Below are 12230 nucleotides of genomic sequence, written 5' to 3'. Positions count from 1 at the left end.
AGCCCACTAGATGGAGGCTCGGGTATATAATCCACTAGTTGGAGAAGCACTATGCAGTCCACTAAATGGAGACATGGGTGGCAAGGGTCAACGTGGAGCACATCCTGCGAGGTCCAAGGGGAGGGAGGGGCACAAGGTTTGAGGCAAAAGCACATTTGTTAATTCCTGGGGGTGTAGGGCTCGAGGCAAAGGTGCACTTGAGCATTTGCAATACACAAGGACTTGAGGAGTAGGGAGAGAGAGAGAGAGAGAGAGAGAGAGAAGCCATCGCCCCTCCTTCTAACCCTCCCACCCCCCTCCCCAAAAAAAAAAATGTCTTGCATGGAATACCTTGTCCATTTCTCTCACTAGTATTTTTCAATATACTAACCATTCAAGATTCTAGTTAAAATTCCATGTAATAATAACCTTTAATTTTATTATGCATACATACCTTCACACATATACATTCACCTGCACATGCCCACACACATGCATCTACCCACCCACACACCTACTCTTACCCATGTGTCATACACACATACATACCCACACATATGCTTATTATACAATATTACTCATACTTTAAACCTACATACTTCCGTTGACCTGCGATAGTTGATCGTTGACCATTGACCCTTGACCCTTGACTTTGACCATAAGACCCACACGCCACATATACCTCTACATCACCCCCTTTACACCTTATCCCTTAACCTTGACATTGATTAGGCAAGGCCAAGGCTTCTCAAACCCTCAACCACTCCTACTTGCCTGCATCGCCCCCCCTCTCCTCTTCAATGCTCTCTCCTCTCCACTCCCATCCCTCTCCCATGTTCTCTTTATCCCTCCCCTCAGTCTTATCTCATCACACCTTACCTGTCATCCCTCCTCTCTCTCTCTCTCTCTCTCTCTCTCTCTCTCTCTCTCTTTCACCTCGTTACACCTTACCTCCCATCCATCTCTCTCGATACAAGTAAGGCCAACTCCCCCGTTGCCAGCTCTTCACACACCCAATCTTAAAAATGAAAAAAAAAGAAAGAAAAGAGAGAAGAAAAGGAAAAAAGAAAGAGAGAGAGAGAGAGAGGCTACACTATCAAAAAAGGGAGCAACGCTGCTGGTTGTGTGGCTGCTCAGCCGTCAGAAATACGGACGGCTAAAAGCCGTAGTGGAAGCCACGAAATTCGTAGCTAAAAGGTGGTTTTTAAGGGTGGACATTCAATCACTACTGTTTTTCCGTGGTGTGCTCCACCTGAGATTTAGTTTGCCTCATTTTTGGGACCCCTCATATGACTTTTAGAAATTGATGGACGGCATGGATAAAATACATCATGGTGGGGCCCATAGACAACCGACCACTAGCCACCTAGCGAGTAGCAACGTCAATAGCTAACACGTGTCCGAGTATCTAACCGTATTCCCTCTCTCTTCGCCCGCCAGACGAACTAGCTCTCTCCCTCTCCCTCTCCCTCTCTAGCTCCTGATTTCTCTCCTCCGAAATGGGCCTTGATAGACCACCGTGCATTGGAAGGAAATTCCCACCAGCGGTGGAAAGACCCATCACAGCCCCTGCATATCGCCTAAATTGCAACTCGTTTCCTACCCACTGCAACTCCCGACCGCCCGTCTGAACCCATCACCGAACCCTCTAGCCAAATTGCAACCTTGCCGATCATCTTCCCCGTTGTTGGTCTCAACCATTGCTGCAAACTCGCGCTCAAACCACCTGCGAATCGCCCCTACCGTGGCCGATACTAGAAGCTGAAACCTCTGCCCTGCACAATCCCCCTGCCAATCGCACCCAAACCCCCTGCCAATCGCGTCCAAACCCCCTTCCATTCACGGCCAAACCTCCTGTCAATCTCCCTTCCATTCACGCCCGCACCCCCATTGCCGCACCTGAAGCATCTTTTTCACCTGCTCGATCTCGATCTCGATCCGATGACCCATTGTCGCTGCCACTGCCGCCCAGATTTCATTCTGCCACTGCCTTAGCTACTACCATCCCGACCCTATTAATCCCGATCTGTTGTGCCACCGCCACTGCCACTCGACTCCATCTTCTCCCCTGTTAGGGTTGACACCGCTGCCCTCATTGTCGATTAAGAGTTTCTGCAAACTTTCGAGAGGAGGTTGCCAATCACAATCCAGTTCAGATCGTTGGTCATTCACTTCAGATCTCTGGCCATCCAGTGCAGATTGAAGCTCACTTCAGATCATTGGTCATCCAGTGCAGATTGCAGCTCACTTCAGATGCAGATTACAACAGATTTCGATAACAAGTTACAGCAGATTTCTATGGCAGGTTACAAGAGATTTCCATAGTTGATTGCAGCTTAATTGCATAGATAATTGCAGCTCATTTCAATGGCCGATCACAGCTCATTTCAGTGGCTGATTGTAGTTCATATTTAATAGCTGATTGTAGTTCATTTTTATAACCGATCATAGTTCATTTCAGAGTAGATCATAGTCGTTTTATTTAACTGATTTTTGGCTATTCTATTAGCTTGCTGGCCATTCTGTTAGCTTTAATGCTGGCCATTTGATTGTTGATTACTATCCATTAACACCTGCTATCCACTGCTATATCGCTGGACATTTTTAATAGCTAATTTTTGTATAAATGTTGCAGCTGTACATGTGTTGTTGTCCCTATTGATGTCCTTGTAGTTGTCCAAAAGATGTCCAGATTGCTATACTATCATAGTTGCTACCATACTAACTACAGCTGCTGCTATATTATCATATGAGTTGTATGGGTCATGGAAGTCTCAAATCAAGCTCCATGCTCCATTGAATATGAATTTATTCTGATTATTGTGTTCAATCCAAATGGTTAAATCTTGATGAATGTGGTTTGTAATCTATTAGGTTGTTTACTCCCCCCTCGTAAGTGGTTGTAACTATTGTATGCTCTACAAAACTTTTTTTTTTTTTTGTCTTTGTAGGAGATATTGTTGAGGTCATGGTTTGGTTTGTTTTTCTTTTCAGATTGGTTTAGATGGAATTCGTATGCTTGACCCCAATACTAACCGGACACTAAGAATATATCCACTTGAAATAGTGACAAGATGGGAAGTAAGTTGCTCTGTTTTCTAAGAACTTTTATTGGCGATTCACATCTTTCCTTGATTGTTATTATTTCATAAATGTATTTTTGGCTTCCATTTTCTTCTTATTCAGGTAAATGAGCCATCTACCTATACTTTTTGGGCTAAAAGCCCTGTTTACATTGAACCAAGGCGCATAATGTTGCAATGAAACAGCCATACTGATACCACAAATACCATTCTTGACACTGTTACAGCGGCAACTATTCAATTCAGGTCCTCTCGTTCATTGCACTTCTTTCACCTTTATATTTGTGGAAATAAAGTTTTTTTTGTTTGCAGGAGCTGCTTTTAGTCATTGCAAGAGGTTCGCCTTTGACTTCGGCCACCGTAGCAAGATGAGATATGGGGGAGGTTCTGGTTAGAATTTTATGTCATTTATTTGGTTTTTTGTTTATAATTACTTATCTGTAATAAGTGGGCCTAACTGAGACGGTAGTTACTAGACAGTGTATGTGTGGTATGCATATATGTTAATTGAGAATTGCTTAAAAATCACATTGGCTGGGTGGTTCTCACCGTTTGGTTGGTTGGTGTTGAATGGGTAGTAGAGACAAAAACCAATCATGTGTGCCCATCACCACACCAAATGTTGTTCCTATTGGCCTATCCATGGTAAAAGAGGAAGGTTGATGTTTGGTAGGCCATGAAATTTTTACCGATTTACCATTTAAAAGCTTTTTCAAATTGATGGAGAAAGCTATGTCCATAGCCTAGATAGGTTTTGATTTTTGAATTCAGCCTTGGGGAAGGGAGAGAGGAGGGCAAACAAATATGGGTAAAAAAAAAAACAGAAGAAAAAGAAGAAGAGCAAGTATATGTTATTATGTTTAATTAAAATAAGAAAATGATAGTGCTCCATGATAACGTCAACTTTATCTGAGTTAGGTGCCCAGTTGAGAATGCATTGGAATCCAAATCCTCCACTATCGTTTTGCTGCCAAAAGCAAAAATATGGGCTTTAGAATACACTCAAATGTGCTCATATCTAGGCTACCAGTACTGATGGGGACATCATGCGCACACGCATACACACACCGCCCCCTACGCACGTACGCCAAAAGGAGGACCCCACCGTTGATGTGAATCGATTACGACGTCTAAAGAGGGCCTCCTAGTTAGGGAACGAAGTTTTGATTCAAAAGAGTGGGCTCGACAATCAAGAAAAGCCTACTATGGGATCTCATGATTGTAGTCCACTAGTCGGATTGATTTCATATCATAGGTTTTGTTTATTGTTATTATTTAGAACATCATAAATGCTTTAGATTTTCTTGTTTGGTTTTTATTTTAGTCTACTTCATCGCCAAGTAATAAGTTGCGCACATGGTGCGAGTTTTGGGGTATAGGGTTTTCCTATAAATAGGCACCCTTTGTAGTTTTTTTGATTCATTAAAGATTAATAAAAAAATTCTGCGTTTTCCTACTCTTTGAATTGTGAAGCCTAATTGGGTGCGAAGCCCTTCATTCTTTGAAGGGTTAACTATCGTGATGTGAAGCCACATCTATCCCGATTCGCCCCCACCTTATTCCTTTCATATTTCTCCTCTTACAAGCATTCTATCTGCAAATCCATCAATAGTTGCAGCCCTTTTTCTCTCTATAGTAGATTTTCAGAATCTGGCCCTGCAGGAGGGTTGAAACTTCGACGGAACACCATGCACAAACCGTGCATCAGATTGAGCTGAGATTTGGGGGTTTTGGAGTCTATCCCTGGCCGACCAGGGCCAAGGTGGCCTTTTGCTGAATAGTGGGCCCCACACACATACGGCCGTGATCACACGCAGGTGCGTCTAGGTCATTGTTGTTGTCCGCGCGCGGGAATTGTCCTCTGGTTTAGGTTTCCTTCTTCTTTTACTCTCTCATGCTTGTTTATTATTATTATTTTTTATATATAAACCCTAACCCTATATTGTTCTAAATCTCCAATTTCTACCCCCTCTTACCCTAGGGTTCCCTAATTTTAAATTGGTGAATTCCTTGGAGTAGGGATTGATTGTCATGCATGTATGGATGATTTCTATTTCCCTTTGGGTATTGTTTTGTTCATAATTTTTATTGATCCAGCTCTAACGTGTGTAGGCGTGGACTCACATAGATTTTTCTTAATTGAATGTTTGGATTTTTGTGTGGGATATGGAATTTGTGTAATTGTTTCTGAACTAACGTGATCTTAAGCCTAAAATCTTGTACATCATATCTGAATATCATGTCCTGCATCAAATTTGATCAACTTGATGTGTGCATTACCTGACTAAAGACCATCGCCAGGACAAACCCTACCATTGGGGTAGATGTTCAATCTCAGGCAGGTGGCCTGGAGGATAGACTAATGAATGGAGTTGGTCAAGGAATCAATTATGGGCGTGCACTCATGCACTTATCTCATGAGAGACATCAAGACCACTATTTTGAGGGGAACAATATGTACGGTCTTGTGGCTGGAGAGAGTGCACCAGATGTTAGTGTAGAGTTACCCACTGAGGTCATTTCGGTAGTGGATGAGTTACGTGATGTCTTTCGTGATGATGTACCAGATGAGTCTCCCCCTAGGAGGGATATAGAGCACACTAGAACATGGGACACCGTAATACATACAGCCGAGTTTGCGTTTAATAGTTCTGTTGATAGGTCCACAGGTCTCAGTCCTTATGAAGTCGTTACTAGCTATAAACCTGAGAAACATATTGATCTTGTCCCTATGTCACCGTCTCATAGGCCGTGAGTCTTTTGTGCATCACATTCATTCATGGTATTAAGAAATCAGGCAGAAGATCACTACTAGTAATGAATATTTCAAATTTTCTTTAAACCAGCATAAACGTTTTAAAGAATTCAATATTGAGGACTCTGTGATGGTCCGCATCAGGCCTGAGCGGTACCCTCCGGAGGCCGTTCGTAAGTTACACGCGCATAGCGCTGGACCCTTCAAAATTATAAAATGAAACGGTCTCAATGTGTATGAGGTAGATCTTTCACCTTCCATGAGAATTAGTTTCACATTCGATGTGGAGGATCTAGTTACTTTTCAGGGGACCAATGATAATTTGTCCAGCCCTTCGCCCACCCATCTTGATTCTCCATATTTATTGCATGAACTATGACCCCTTCCCGACCCATTTTTCCAGCCTCTACATCCCATACCTACTCTTCTTGACCTTTCTTCCCAGTATCTACTTCCCATACATAACCTTCCCAACCCATTTTTCCAGTTTCTACGTCTCATACCTATACGTCCCGATCCATTTTTTCAGCCTCTACCTCCCATAACTACCCGTCCTGACCCATTTTTCTAGCCTCTATCTCCCATACCTACTCTTCCTGACCTTTCTTCTCAGCCTCTGCCTCCCAAACCTAACCTTCACACTCTCAGAGAGGAAATAGAGGATATCCTGGACCATCAGATAGTTTCAACGTCAGACGGCAGGTTTTAGAAGTACTTGGTTAAATGGAAGTCACGCGTAGCTTCAGACAGCATGTGGCTCACTGAGGAGGAGCTGCAGAGACTTGATCCTAACATCCTGGAGCGGCTTAGGAGTTTTATTTTGCCAGTGGCGAAATCTTCGCAGCTAGAGAGAATTGATGGGGACATCACGCGCACACGCACACGCATGCCGCCCCCTACGCACCTACGCCAGAAGGAGGACTCCACCGTCGATGTGGATTGATGACGACGTCCAGGGAGGGCCTCCTAGTTAGGGGACGAAGTTTTGATTCAAAAGAGTGGGCCCGACAATCAAGAAAAGCTCACATGAGATCTCATGATTGTAGCCCACTAGTCGGATTGATTTCATATTGTAGGTTTTGCTTATTGTTATTATTTAGAACATCATGAACGCTTTAGATTTTTTTGTTTGGTTTTTATTTTAGTTTACTTCATTGCTAAGTAATAGGTTGCGTACATGGTGCGAGTTTTGGGTATAGGGTTTTCCTATAAATAGGCACCCCTTGTAGTTCTTTTGATTCATTGAAGATTAATAAAAAATTCTGCGTTTTCCTACTCTCTGAGTTGTGAAGCTTAATTGGGTGCGAAGCCCTCCCTTCTTCGAAGGGTTAACTATCGTGGTGCGAAGCCACATGTATCCCGATGCGCCTCTACCTTCTTCCATCCATATTTCTCTTCTCCTACAAGCATTCTATCTGCAAATCCATCAATAGTTGCAGCCGTTTTTCTCTCTACAATAGATTTTCAGAATCTGGCCCTACAGGAGGCTTAAAACTTCGGCGGAACACCATGCACAAACCGTGCATCGGATCAAGCTGAGATTTGGGGGTTTTGGAGTCCATCCCTGGCCGACTAGGGCCAAGGTGGCTTTTTGCTGAATAGTGGGCCCCACACACGTGCGGCTGTGATCACACGCACATGCGTCTAGGCCATTGTTGCTGTCCGCGCGCGGGAATTGTCTTCTGGTTCAGGTTTCCTTCTTCTTTTACTCTCTTATGCTTTTATTATTATTATTATTATTATTATTATTATTATAATTATTTTTTATATATAAACCCCAGCCCTAGATTGTTATAAATCTCCAATTTTTACCCCCTCTCTCACCCTAGGGTTCCTTGATTTGAAATTGGTAAATTCCTTAGAGTAGGGATTGATTGTCATGGATGTGTGGATGATTTCTATTTCCCTTTGAGTATTGTTTGGTTCATAATTTTTATTGATCCAGCCCTAACGTGTGTAGATCTGGACTCACATAGATTTCCCTTAATTGAATGTTTGGACTTTTGTGTGGGATATGGAATTTGTGTAATTGTTTCTAAACTAACGTGATCTTAAGCCTGAAATCTTGCACATCATATCTGAATTTCATGTCCTGCATCAAATACTGACTGATGCATGCCAGCCCCTGTAAACACATTAAACGATTTTCATGGTCGAATAGAATAAAGAATGGCTTACCTATATTAAAATTGCTGAAATTGATGAAACACCACATAGGTTTCTGGATAGCCTCCGTCTGCAATTTTGCCTTAGATCTCAAATGAATATTTAAATAACATCTTCTTTATTATGTAATCCATAGTTTTCTTTTATTTGTGGTCCAGCCTTGCAGCAAGTCATGCTCTGTGTGCAAGGCTTATGCCTCAATGCACTCTGCATATCCAGGCATTCTGAAACATATGGTGCATCATGAGGCTGCTTATTATATTTTATTTTTTATTGGTAAATGTGAAGTTAAAGCTCCAATGAATGTTTTATGATATCTAAATGGTTTACCATTCTGTTGGAGTTTTAGCCCATTATAACTAGTGTAGGGATTTTAATCTTGGTTCCCAATTTGTTAGGATAAGGCTTAGATGTTGTTTGTCCCTCTTTATTCAGATACTCCTGTGTTGGCTTTACACAATCGATTCTAGTGATTTGACTATCAAATGGTCATTTGATGCGATAACTAAATTGCGACATTTTTGGTAGCAGAGTTGGTGATTGTTGACAAATTTGGACTCTAGATCATCTTTTTATGGATTTGAAGGTGGCGAGACAAGAAGAGTTTAGCCTAATTAATACATATACTCAGTGGGTAGATTAACTCATGCATGTGGTTGCTGATTTCATTAATCAAGTGAGGGTACTTCAATGTGGAGGGGATTTGGAGACCATAGTTAGAGAGTAAAAACACAAATGCGAAGGTGTGTATTCCTCACCAGCAATGGGTGGCCTTGCTAGTGAAGACACCAATGGTTGTATTATTCAATTGTTGGAATGCAATAGAGAGACTAGAGTTAATGTAGAAATTATGGAATTATGTGGTCATTCGCATCTAGACAACTTTATGGATTGGCTAAGTTGGAGAAATGGCTTGAATACATGTAAAATCATCAATAATTGAAGGGTTAAAGTGGTCACTGTTGTTATTACACATTAGCATTAGGGGAGGATCTTCAAGCTAAATGAATCCGTCAAGGTAAGGGGAAAATAATTTCTGGAAAAAAGATGAAGAAATTAGAAGGGTGTTCTTATACGTGATTTATTCCCATGACCTTTGTCAAAGATGTAATCTTTGTCGAGGAAATAAATTGTTGTATGGATGTTTGGATGAATTCTATACATTGACATCACGAATGAGGTTTTACAAGTATGAAGACCATAAAATTTTAATTTTCATAATAACGAATTTCAATTTTCATTATATCACAATGGTCTTAATTAGGGTATATGGATAACGTGTTTAAAATGTCTGACGCATACGTACTTGCATTAAAAGCAAAGGAAACTAAGTGGGGACTTGGGAGATGATTTTATGTCAGCTGAGGACCATCATCAACAAGGTGCAACAAGTTAACTTCCCTCCCAAGGCAACCACACAACATTCCATAGGTTGAGGACGGTAACCCAATGTCCAATAATGAAGTCAAATTGCAACACCAGAACTGTTTTGTTTTTATGTTATTTGAGTTCCGTTTCTTACGAAATTGATTGTTAACAGTTCTGTTTTTCAATCTTCTCTTTTCTCTCCTCTTCATTGGCTCATCAGATTTGAATTTTACTTAAATAAATTTGGAAATAGAACTGTTTCATAGTGATCTTAATTTGATTTCTTTTTCTTTCATGCAGGGAATCAGCTATGCAAAGCTAACAAATCTTCCTCCAATTATCGGGCTGAGTCACTACTTTCTTCTGTTTCTTTCAAACTTGATTTCTGTAGAAGATCTAAAGTCATTTTTTTTTTTTTTTCTGAATTGGATGTATAGATTCAATTTTTGTCCCACCATTGGTATATTCTATTCTTGGGAGCTCAAGAGATCTTGCAGTGGGCCCCGTTTCAATTGTGTCTTTGGTCATGCTCAGAGGGATGGTTTCTCCTGTCACTATTTTGTCTAATTCAGGTTTTTGTAGAATGGGTTTGTCTGAATTTTTTGTTTTTCTATAAATTTGATAATGTAATAACCTTTGTTACCGTCAGTGTTCGAAATATCGATACTATCGGCTGATATATCGGCCGATATTATCGTTATCGCACCCCTGTGAGACAATACAGTCACGATAACCCCCGGAAGATACCAAAAAACTCAAAATCCAGATATCGGCCGATATATCGTCGATATCGCACGATATTTTGACGATATCACGCGATTTCCTCTCCATTATTGTCGGACATCGAAGTCATCATCCGAAAAAATTGGAAAAAAAAAATAGAGGGTGGATTTCGGTACCTGTAGAAGAGATCGCCATGATTGGAAGCTTCCATTTGGTGGGCCATTCGAATTGAAGCGTCATTCCTAGGTTACCGCAAATAACATCTCCGATTTTGGAGAGAAATCCGGAGATATCCGATGCGATTTGGGAGATATTTTAGGGTTCTAGTTTCCGGAACCCTCTCTGTTTGAAAACCAAAGGTCGTTCGAGCCTTTTTTCTTGGACGCGGATTAGCTTCTGACAGGTTGAGTAGTGAGATCGCTACTGAAGTGACGTCACCAAGTTACATGGGTCCCACCATGATGAATGTGTTATATCCACACGGTCCATCCATTTGGAGATATCATTTTAGGACATAAGTCAAATAACGAGGGAGATAAAATTCTATAATGGACCCCACTACAGAAAATAGTGGAGAAAGTGACATACACCGTTGAAACCTTCCTAAGGTCCACCGTGATGTTTATTTGAGATCCGACCCGTTAATAAGTCAAAAAAGGCATTATAAAAGCGGAAAAAATATATCAGCTTAATCGAAAACTTTTGTGGCCCTCAGAAGTTTTTAATGGTGGGCATCACTCTCTCTACTGCTTTCTGTGGTGGGGTCCATTGGAGCTTTGAATCTTAGTCATTCTTAGGCTAATGGCATAAAATGTTCTCTCCAAATTAATGGAGGTGTGGATACAAAACATACATCATGGTGGGGCCCACGAAACTTGGTGACGTCAATTCAGTAGCGAGTCTCGCTACTCAGCTAATCCCCCCCCCCCCCCCCCCTTTTTTTTTTAATTGTAATCGGGTACGCACGCACGGCGCACCACCGAACTGTGTTGACGTCACCAAGTTCTGTGGGTCCCAGTATGAGGTATGTGTTATATCCAGGCCATTCGTCCATTTGGCGAGCTCTTTGTAAGGCTTGAGCCGAAAAATAAGACAGATCCAAAGATCAACTGGACCACACTGCAAACAGCAGTGGTAGATTGAACATTGAAACCCTTTTGAGGGTCACAGAAGTTTTGGATCAATATGATATTTATTTTTCCTCTTCATTCAGGTCAGGTCTGTGTGACCTAATTAACAGATTGGCTAGAAAATAAACATTATTGTGGGCCCTACGACCCAAGGAGGTTTCAACAGTAGGAATTTTCCTACCCACCTTTTCCTTTAGTGCGGCCCACTTTAGTCTTGGATTCTGCTCATTTTTGCTCTCAAGTGCTACAATGATTTCAAAAAATGAATGGACGAGGTGGATTTCTTACAAACATCATAGTGGACCCCACATAGGTTTTGAGCAAAGGAACTTGGTAGCAGCACCCCACCCCCAGTGTGGTGGGAAGTGGATCCCCTAGTGAGCAGTGTACTTTGTAAACTTTGTGGGCCAACTATAATTCATGTATTTTATCCACTCCATCCATCCATTTTACCAGATAAATTTATGGTTTGAATGAAGAGAAAAAACTATTATTAGCCTGAACCAAAACTTTTGTGGCCCACTAATGGTCAATCACCATTGTTTCCTATGGTTTACCTAATTATTGGATCTGTTTTATTTTTTAGATAATGTCCTGAAATGATATGGAAAAACGGATGAATGGGGTTGATACAGAATATAGTTGTCTTAGTTCAATCGGACAGCGCACAGCTTGGGACCTTATACAAGGGAAATTTATTATGTACACTTCTTTTTTGAAACTTTATGATTTAAAAGTGTGTATTAAGGGCTTTTTTAACAATTCCCAAAGTTTCATTAAAAAATTCAACCATTTTCCCAATGTTTCCCCATGTTTCCCAAAAAGTGCGATAAACTATGGGATACAAACGATATATCCTGTGCGATAACCGATACGTGTCTATATCCCAAGGGTGCGATACATTGTGCGATACCGATATTTCGAACACTGGTTACCGTTATGTATGCGCAAGTTTCAATGAAAGAAGAAACACTACAAGTATGGCTTAAGTTGATGGTGCTTTCATTGATTTTTTAAAGCTTAGTT

At 41.2% G+C, this 12230-nt stretch overlaps 1 long non-coding RNA gene across 8 annotated transcripts; it reads left to right on the top strand.

The window, feature by feature from the left end:
• The first annotated feature begins 1380 nt into the window (after window positions 1-1380).
• Window positions 1381-9991, top strand: LOC131243468 (uncharacterized). Of its 8 annotated transcripts, none has more exons than XR_009170085.1 (5): window positions 1381-2284; window positions 2974-3060; window positions 3166-3452; window positions 8515-9424; window positions 9652-9991. It is a non-coding gene; the product is annotated as an uncharacterized LOC131243468 (long non-coding RNA). The 8 variants fall into 8 exon arrangements; XR_009170089.1 differs by having other exon boundaries at window positions 1384-2284; window positions 8515-8726; XR_009170091.1 differs by lacking the exon at window positions 8515-9424 and having other exon boundaries at window positions 1386-2284; window positions 3166-3308; window positions 3375-3452; window positions 9652-9667.
• Window positions 9992-12230: the final 2239 nt, after the last annotated feature.

The sequence above is a fragment of the Magnolia sinica genome, chromosome 4 (assembly GCF_029962835.1).
Source record: "Magnolia sinica isolate HGM2019 chromosome 4, MsV1, whole genome shotgun sequence".
Classification (NCBI taxonomy): Eukaryota; Viridiplantae; Streptophyta; class Magnoliopsida; order Magnoliales; family Magnoliaceae; genus Magnolia; species Magnolia sinica.
The sequence above is the reverse complement of the archived record's forward strand: the minus strand, read 5'-3'. Positions and strand labels throughout refer to the sequence as shown.